Source organism: Nelumbo lutea, chromosome 4 (genome assembly GCF_056320005.1).
Source record: "Nelumbo lutea isolate HS-2025 chromosome 4, American lotus-T2T, whole genome shotgun sequence".
Lineage (NCBI taxonomy): Eukaryota > Viridiplantae > Streptophyta > Magnoliopsida > Proteales > Nelumbonaceae > Nelumbo > Nelumbo lutea.
Genome location: NC_142687.1, coordinates 67,106,709 through 67,116,647, shown reverse-complemented (window position 1 = coordinate 67,116,647; position 9,939 = coordinate 67,106,709). Strand labels below are relative to the sequence as shown.

The following is a 9,939-nucleotide window of genomic DNA, read 5'->3' as shown; positions in this document are numbered from 1 at the left end:
AAATTCAATATGTATATTTGCATAAAAGTTAAAAGGTAATTAAAATTTTATTTTTGTTGGATTTTAAAACATTAAAGCAGAATTGGGTTAAATCCGGATATGATTTGAGTCTGTTAGGATTCGACTTCGAACCAAATTGGTAGTTTGGTTTGGCCTATAATAAAAATGGTTTGGTTTGGTTACATAATTTTGAAAAATACGGTTTATGGTTTCGATTTGGTTTATTATATTTTATAAACTAAATCCAACTATAAATTACTGTACAAATATATATATCGAATATTTTAGAATTTAAATTACAAATATATAAATATAAATAAAAGTATTTATTTTATAAAAAATTAAAAAGAATAAAGAGTAAAGACAAAACTAAGGTTTTTAAAATCAGACCAGATAGGGTCTGGTCCTTAGGTTGAATGGTTCAATCATCGGTTTTTGACTTGTTCTGACAAAAAAAAAAAAGTTAAAAAACAAAAAAAACCAAAAACCGTTGTTTGAATAATACCACTCGGATCAACGATTCACCAACCAAATCAATGGTGTTTAGCCAAAAATTGATTTTGGGGTGACACGGAACAGATCAGGTGACCGGTTCCTGGATTTTCGTAGTCTACCGTTTCCGGTTTTGAAAACTGAAGCCAGCTCTCAGCCGCCTCTCTCACAGAAACGTATGTCTTCGCAGCCATTCTATCGAGTATCGACCACCGGCCACCACTGCTATTTCCATTTGACCGTCACCAATCGTGGAAACCCGAAACCCTCTTCTTCTCCTACTTAATCGAACTATATCCGCCCCATTCCCACCATTGTTGCCGACTCGCCACTGGCTACTACATTCTCTCTCTCCTTCCCATTCCATACCTTTTACACTTTGAAAAAGAAAAATCCTAACCCATTTATCTCCATCTTTAGACTCTAACCTGTGGCAAAACTGTTAGAACAACATAACGAGTTAGGCTTTCCTGTGAACAACAGAACAAGCTAGTCAGCCTTAACACCGAATACTGAGGAACCGAAGTAGAAGAACAACAGAACAAGTTTAGATAGGTATGTTTATTCTATCCTGTGTGGAGTTTTATTCCTCTTGTCTTGTTATTCTTTTTTGTTTTTGCTATTTTCTTGTTAGATTACTGTGGCCTTTGATAAAATTTGCAAAATTGGCAAAATTGGAGATGATAAAACCATTCGCTTTTCTGTTCTATTTCTTTGCATTGGGCCACTGAGTAGGTGTTTAGGCCTTGGAGATGCTAAAGAGAAAAGGCGATTATTCTTTGTTTTTTCTTTTGCCAAGGAGTCTTCTCTTAGTAGTTTGGTTCTTTTTCTTTTTCTTTCTCCGCCGATTCTTTTATGTTGAAACCTCTGGCTGACAAATGTGAGAATGTGGGTTCAAGTCTATGAACGACCACTCTATGCAAAAAAGTGCTCAAGCAGGCTAGAATAATGTTGATCATTCACTTTTTTTATTGGTAGTACTCTCTTCAGCTAGAAAAGAAAGGATATGATATCTCTGAACATATTAGAAGAAATACTTCCCTTGGTAATCAGCATAACTTTAAAATAATTAACATATGACAAAATTATTAAAATGAAGAAAGACTATAAGAGAGTTTATACGGATTACAATAGCCAATATAGACTACATTAAGAGAGTTCTAACAACAGAAGCAGAAACAGGTAAAACATTAAAATATAGTAATATAAAAACTAGAAGAATTTCAAAATTAAACTTACATTTACAGCAACAGCCTTCAGGGCAATGCTTGCCGAAACTAGACTAGGTGAACTTAATCCTTCAGAAAGTGCTTCTACAAGAGCTCCTGGAATTCCAATTTTAGCAAACTTTCAAGCATATACATAAACCTATTGTTTGATGCATTTGTTCATTACTTGTAGGGAATTAACTGCTACTTGGGTGAAAATGAACATAAGGACCAAAAATTTTCAAGAGTGAAGTAAAAAACTAAAAAATATCCAACCTCTATTTTGTTCATCCAATGTAGAATATCAACAAAAGTAGGACAGGTTTTGAAAAGAAAATAAAATCACCTTGTTATTTCTTTATTATTGATAAAAAAATAAATCATGGTTTTGCAAGTGTCACTTGGCATTGTTAACTAAATTTGAAAGGGGAAGAGTAAGATAGGAAGAATGAGATCTTCATAAACTGAGGGGTACATAAAATTGAACATTGATGGAAGTAGTAGGGCGAATCCAGGCCACTCAGGTGTAGGAGGTTTCTTCAAAAATGAACTAGGTCAGGTGGTTTCATGTATATGTATGCATACAAATTGTGTAAATGGGGGAGGGGGATACCTCTATCCACTTATATCTATTTGTATCACATATAAATTAGCTGAGCTTGAAGTGAGCCACTAATCATAGCTCAAAAAGGGTTTGTTAAGCAAAAGCAGCTAAATTTAATGTTGAGTTTATTTTGAAGGGAAAGGTAGGGAAACCAATAAAATTGTTGTATAGGTTTCCCTACCTTTTCCTTTAGACCAAACACAACCTAAGAGCCCTGCCCCTGCTAGCAATTAATAGGGGGCTCTAGGCTTGGCTCATTGACACTTTTCTAAGCTAAAGTACATTCTTGGAACACCCCAATGACCCAAGCAACCAAACACCCTAAAAGGAAAGCTTTATTTTAGATATCTCAATAACAAGAAATCTTGGGAATAGAAATTGTAGTACTGTAGAATGTACATAACTACCACTTCAGAGAGTTTTGTGGGAAGCCAGATAGAGAGTGGGGGACTTGGTCCATTTCTTTTGATGGAGATATATAAGTTAGATAAGATAATAGGATAAGCTAGAAGAGAGGAAGGGGACTGGTTCACCTTTCTTTCTCCTTTTTGCATATAAGTTCCCAAATTCTAAACCAGACCCTCTCTAGGTTTTACCATTATAAGACCTTGTTGTAACCGTACAACTGAACACCATTTCCATACATAGCAGAGTCTACCCATGATAATTCAAGAAAATGAAAACAACCTACTAGTTTGCAAAAACCAAAGGCTCCAACCAAGAAAATCAGAGACCAAAAACTGAATCCCACACACTAGCAAATCTAGCTCATATGAGGGTTGTAAATTATGAATCATGGACTGGTGGACTGAAATAAATCATACATGGCCAATCCATGAATGATTTGAATGCTTTGGGGAGCATTATCTTCTTTGTTTTTTTGATAAATTTCTTTCCCCCCTCTCTCTATCTATCTATTTTGACAAGAGATATTTCAGAAGAGCTTATACACAAATGCAATTGAAAGAAAAGAACTTGGTCCAAAAGAGGAGAAAGAAAAAGTTAATTGTCCTAGTGCCCTGCCCTCCAGGGTTGTGGTTGTGTTGCAGTTGATGAAAGTGAGCAGAGAAGTATTGGGGGTGAGAAGTCTGAAAATTTTCAATAGAGCGTTAATGGGAAAATGGATTTAGAGATTTGCAAGAGAAAGAAATAGTTGGTGGAGGAATTTACTTGTAGTCTAAGTATGGAACAGATGGAGGGGACTGGTTAGCCAAGCCAAACCTTCCTTCCTTGGGGTGCTCTCTTTGGAAGAAGACCATGGAAATCTACCCTCTTCTTCGCAATGGTTTGTCCCCTAAGTTGGGCTCAGGGCATCGTCTGAGTTTCTGGAAAGACAAGTTGTGCAATAACAAGTCCCTTGAAGAGTTATTCCCCCAACTTTTTCAACTTGCAGAAAACCAAGAGGTAAGGGTAACAGATTGTTGTGAAGTGATTAGAAATAGATTTGCCTGGATTTTCGCTTTCAAAAGACCCTTTCTAGATTGGGAAGTAGGTCAAGTGGTGGAGCTATTGGGCAGCTCTCCAACCAGATGTTGAATCCCTTGGAAGAAGATTCTTGGATCTGGAAATGGAATGCAGATGGAAGCTTCACTATGAATTCTTTTGCTAGAAGGTTAGCAGGTGGAGGAATTGAAAATTTTCCTACTACTAAAATTTGGAACCAAATCCCCCCTTCAAAGTGAATGCTCTGCTTTGGGCTATAGTTTTGGATAGAAATCTATCCAAACAGAATCTGGGCAGAAGAGGAGTCCTGATTCAGAACATGATGCGTGAGCTGTGTAGTCAAGCAGAAGAGGATCATTTCCTTTCTTCTAAGGTCCAAAAGTATTTTTGAGTTGTAATGTAATCTGGGAGTTTGTTCTCAGTGTTTTCTCCTCTTTTGTGGCTTACTTGTAGGGTTCTGTTTCAATTAATAAATTTACCTTACCATTTTACAAAAAAAAAGTAGTTCAACTGGGATCCATTCACTCAAGTCCATGTGATACCAAAGTTGTTCAAGGGTCGGTAAGGGAGTTTGCTGTAGCACAAGTTCTACATTAATTAGCTTTTTAACACTTTCAAAAATTAATAAAATGTCATAAGCTGCACCGAACCAACATCGTATACATTGATGAATAAAAAGTCAAAATTTAGAAAGTTAAGTCTTAGCACTTAAATTAACTTGGCTTAAGTGGACCATATTCAAAGTAGAACTAGATCATATTTGATCCATTTGCTGCACTATCCACCTATACAGGGTAGAGGTAAATGGTAATTTCAAGTTAAGTTTGTTTGGTATTTGATCCTTTTCAATTGTTTCGTGTCACTGGAAAAAACTTGAGGTGTACTTTATAATTTAGTTAAATATTATGATGCAAAAATCAAAATAGCCAACAAAAAGTATTTCTTCATTTTCGATGGCTTTGTACAGTTTTGCTGTATCGAATAATATGTTTATGATAATTAATCCATTTCTCTTATTCACTTCTGATAAGAATATTTGAATACACTTTTTTTTTTTTTTTTTTTGTGTAGAACCATGAGTCGGTAAACACTCTTGTTCCACTTTGAGATCTTGATTCCCATCATGCAGGTCCATCATCAAACCCGGTACGATAAGCCAAATTTAATTTTATTTTTATATCAACCAAGAAAAAATATGTTTATACTTTCCTATTTTTTAGCGAAAATATAATATAGTTGTTTTGTCTTTTGTAGGACATCGGACAAGTACCTGGCATAGGGTCCTTTTGTGCACATGTAACAAGTAGGGAAAAGGAGAATGTGAATGCAAAGGGGAAATCCCTTCATTTTGGATGATATTTTATCTTCTTTTTTATATTTTTTGTTTAAACATAAATGTTTAATTGTAAGTATTAAAGTTTTTTGTAATATTTTAATATATGTTTATATTGTCAATTAGAATGTTATATGGATAAATACGATTAATTAGGCGTAAAGCAGGTGATTTAAACTCATTTGGATAGCTTCAAAAATGGGAAAGATAGAAAAAAGTCAACTTATGACGACGTTTGTAAACGTCCCCAAAGGTGGTCAAGGAAAAAAATTTGTCACCTTTTGGCGATGTGTAGAAATGTCACCATAAGTGATCAAGGAAATCAATCTTGAGAACTTTTAGTGACGTTTACAAATGTTGCCAAAAGTGGGATCATAAACGTCACCAAAAGTGTGGCCTTTGGTGCGATCGAAGGAGACGTGAATCAATTTCAGTGACATTTGCAAACGTCACTAAAATTTCCTAGAAACGTCACCGAAACTTTTTTGGGCTCTTATAGGCGCAATATTTGTGCGAACGTTGCAAGAAGGTTTCCACGATGTTTGTAGTGGTATTGGCGGTAGTTGTCTAACATTGCCAAAACCCTTATTTTTTGTAGTGCATCCTCCTTGTCCAAACTGGGGCAACATTGATACATTCCCTTTGAATAATGCTTGAGTTGGCATAGAACAAAGGCACCATCCTAACCTAGTGCTCTATTGATTATTTAAAGAAAGGATTGGAAGCCATCATTTGACCGTTTCTCTTTTCTCAATAATCCCTTGAATTTGCAGAAGTCACTAGTTAACCAATTGAGCTTATGCATTAGACATTTTTTTCGACAAACTAGCCAAATCCATAGGATACACTTTAAGGGTTATCAAAGGGCTGAAAATGATGAAAAATAAAAAAGGAGAGAAGAAAAGAAAGGAGAAAAAGAAAAAAAGAGAGAGAGTGAGAGTGCCCAAGGGGTTTTGCTTGACATATACTATGCACAACATATGCTTTTTCAATATGTGATGGGCAATCAATAACAAAATGAAGGGAGGCCATCCTTGGCCTCTAGTTTGACCTTGTGCATTTAATTATAATAATATGTAGTAAAGTCCCATAGTTGGCCCTTTTAACCTTTCTATCAACATTTTCTTCATAATAAACATTTCCTAGCGAGTGGGTATTAAAACAAGTAGAGTGCAATTAGGGTAATTGAGAAAGATCTCAAAGGAAAAGGGTAAAAAATGAGAAAATGAGAAAAATGAAAATGAAAGGAAGAGAAGTGTAGAAAAATGGTAAGAGAAAAAGAAAATTAAAAAAAAAAAGAGAAGGAAGATAGGAAAAATGAATGAACTTTTGGTAGTTCTGCTGAGAATGAAATAATCGAGGAAAGTTTGGCAATTATCAAGGAAGATCAATGCAATAGTGAATTGGAAAACGGAGAACCAAGAAATAATTAGAAGAAACTAAGGCAATTAAGATGATTTTATCACTATGGGGTCTTTCATAATGACACCCACATGCTAGTTTTGATCTTCTCTAGCTATTTACATTTTGTCCTAAAATTAAGTCTTCCCTAATCAATAAAAAGGTATAATTCATTCTAATGAAGAATATGAAGAGCAATTTCTATCCATATGGCTATGAAGAGAGCCTTGATAAAAAAAATAAATAAAATAAAAAGAGAGAGAAGAAAGAAAATAAAGAAGATGAAAATGTGATAATGAGAGTAAATTCTGAATTAAATTTCCCAAGTGATGATTTGAGCATGAAAAACCTATATTAATTTGTTATTTGGTCCTTTTAACCCATCATTTGTAACTTTCATTCCATGTTACAGTTCGTCCTAAAGAACAAGACCTCATCGATCTTTGAAAAATCGGTGAATCAACACTAAATAGACCTATTTAGCTAACATTGAAGGATTATAGTTGTGACTCTCTCCATTGGAGTATCAATTTCATAACCCACCATTTATGTTAGTCAAAAAAAAAAAAAAAAGAAAAGAGAAAAAAAAATAGAAAGAAAAATTAAGGTAAACACCCTATAATGAAGGTTTTTCCTAAAGTGACTCCCTTGTTCAAGACCTTACAATTCCATCACACATGTTTTTGAAGTCAATGAGTATTAAGTGATGATCCTGAAGAAAAGACACTTTTATTTGATGCGAACAAAAAGTGGACCATTTGGACATAATCACTTTCATATGAGTTAAGGTTGAAGGCATTTTTGCCCTTGAATATTTTCCTTCTTACCATTCCAATATTTCATGTTCATATGCATTGCTCGATAATTGAATACTTCCTTGTACCATAGTTTGAGGAAATGTTTTGACCTTTTTAATACATACTGATCAGTTTCTATCTTATCTTTACCATCACATCATATCCTTTTGCTTGCTTATATGTTGGTTATTCTGAGGTCTTTTGTGTAAACCATTTCCTAATTATTCAAAAATCCCTTCAAGTGTTTATCTCACACATCGGTGTTTTACTTCTTGAGTTTATAGTTTGATTAAAGATTTGTTAGTTAAAGTATCTAAATCTCAACTTCATTGGTGATATTCACATTGATTTCTGTTGTTCATGTCAACCTCTATGCCTTAACCTGTGTCTGTCTTCCGTTGGTCATATCAGCCTCTATGCCTTGACCCATGTCAGTACATTCCGTTGGTCATATAAGCCTCTATGCTTTGATCGATGTCAGAAAATCCATTGGTCATGTCAGCTTCTATGCTTTAACCCATGTCAGAAATCCCGTTGGTCATGTCAGCCTCTATGCTTTAACCTGTGTTAGAAATCCCATTGGTCATGTCAGCATCTATGCTTTGACCCACGTCAGAAATTCCGTTGGTTATGTTAGCCTCAGTGCTTTGACCCGCATTAGAAAATCCGTTGGTCATGTCAACCTCTTTGCTTTGACTTGCATTAGAAAATCCGTTGGTCATGTTAGCCACTATGCTTTGACTTGCGTTAGAAATTCTATTGGTCATGTCAACCTCTATGTTTTGACACATGTCAGAAAATCCGTTGGTAATGTCAACATCTATGCCTTGGTCAACAATAAAAAATTTTGTTAGTTATGCCAGCCTCTATGCTTTGACCCGCGTCTATCCTCTATTGGTCATGTCGACCTCTATGCTTTGACCCACGTTAGAAATTCCGTTAGTCATGTCAGCCTCTATGCTTTAACACACATATGTCTTTCATTAGTCATGTTAGCCTCTATACTTTGATCCATGTCTATCATTCGTTGGTTATGTCAGCCTTTATGCTTTGACTTGCGTCAAGAGGGGTCAAAGCACATTTACGACAAATGTGCCCTGATTCCATAAGGTTTTTGATACCTAGGAGGGGTCACTTTGCTAAAAGTAATTGGTTCTCACATGATAACCGTAAGGTTTCTGATACCTAGGGAGGGTTAGTTTGCCAAAAGTAATCAGTTTTCACATGATAAGTTGCTTTCATTATTGTTTCTTATTTGTTTGTTTTTTTTTTCTTTCAGCAAATGTACTTTGATTCTGAATGTTCTTGATACCTAGGATGAGTCACTTTGCCAAAAATAAAATGGCTTGTAAATGATGGAACAATGAAAACTTTTCGCCTTCACCTCAATTCTCCTTCCTCCTTCTTCCTTACTTCGCCCCTCTCCTAAGCCTTTCCTTTACAAAAATCTTTGTGTGCTTCTTTCGATTTATTTTATTTTTTATTTTTTATTTTATTTCATAGTTTCTTACCTCATAACAAAGAGAGGTAGTTGTCAGCACTTGATTTTTTCTCAGTCTATTGCTTTAACCCCAATTCACCCCAAATTACCACTCAGACACTCTCGATCTCTCCGAAAAACCTAAAAATCCCAACTTTTTGCCCAAAAGCCCCAAATCCACTATTAAACCTATCTGATACAAATCCAATGGCCTTGATCAACCCTTATTTACACCTCAATCCTCATAATAGAAACCAACATTAAACTCAAGACCTTCCAAAATATCTACCTAGTAAATTTCAAATCAAAATTCCTTTGTTTACCCTTCCATCAAATCAATATTCCGTTTCGATGTCTCTCGTTAGCCTATACACTCGAAACCCGAATTCTCTTGATCTTAATACATCTGTACCAATTAGACTACACCATTAAATTCTGGATGCACCAAAACACCTACCCATAAAGTTTCAACCCAAGATTCTCCCGTTTACCCTTCTGTCGAACCAAGATTCCATTCTAGAGCCCCTTGCTGCCCCAAATTTCTACGATCTTGACCCCCTGAACCAATCAGACATTACCACCAGATCTCAGATACCCTAAAATACCCACTTGTAAAATTGCAGCCCAAAACCTTTGTTTGCCTTTCCATTGCACCAAGATTTCATTCCGAGGCTCCATATCGACCGAATAAATCCCTTTCAAGATCTATCAAATCCAAGCCCATTTGGTCTGACCCCACCAATAAACTTAAAATGTCCAAAAATCTCATCTTGCCAAATTTCAATAAAAAATACCCATGTTTACCCATTTATTTGGAAAGATTCCATTTTGGCCAATCTCATTGGCCCGCACATGTAAAACCCCTCTCTATGCCCAAAACCAATCTTAACCCTATAATCATTGGCCCAAAACCCCCCATCATTGAAGCAGAACCCTAGTTTGACCCCAGGGCCCGCTTTAGCCCAAAATTTCATGTTGTTGAATTTTTAAAATTATGAAAATACCCTTTAACCATATCTATAAATTAAACCTAATTAAACCTTAAGGATATGTTTGGTTTGAAGGAAAGGTTAGGGAAAGGAAGGGAAAGGTAGGGACAGGAAAACCTATATAAAGGTTTTCCTACCTTTCCCTGTATTTTCCTTCAAACCAAACATAGCCTAAATTTTCAGTTTAAGTTA

The 9,939-nt window shown here is 35.4% G+C and overlaps 1 long non-coding RNA gene across 1 annotated transcript; it reads left to right on the top strand.

The window, feature by feature from the left end:
* Positions 1-510: 510 nt before the first annotated feature.
* On the top strand, positions 511-5,261 carry LOC148860941 (uncharacterized). Its single transcript, XR_016094767.1, has 3 exons — positions 511-1,047; positions 4,819-4,893; positions 5,002-5,261. It is a non-coding gene; the product is annotated as an uncharacterized LOC148860941 (long non-coding RNA).
* The last annotated feature ends 4,678 nt before the right edge of the window (positions 5,262-9,939 follow it).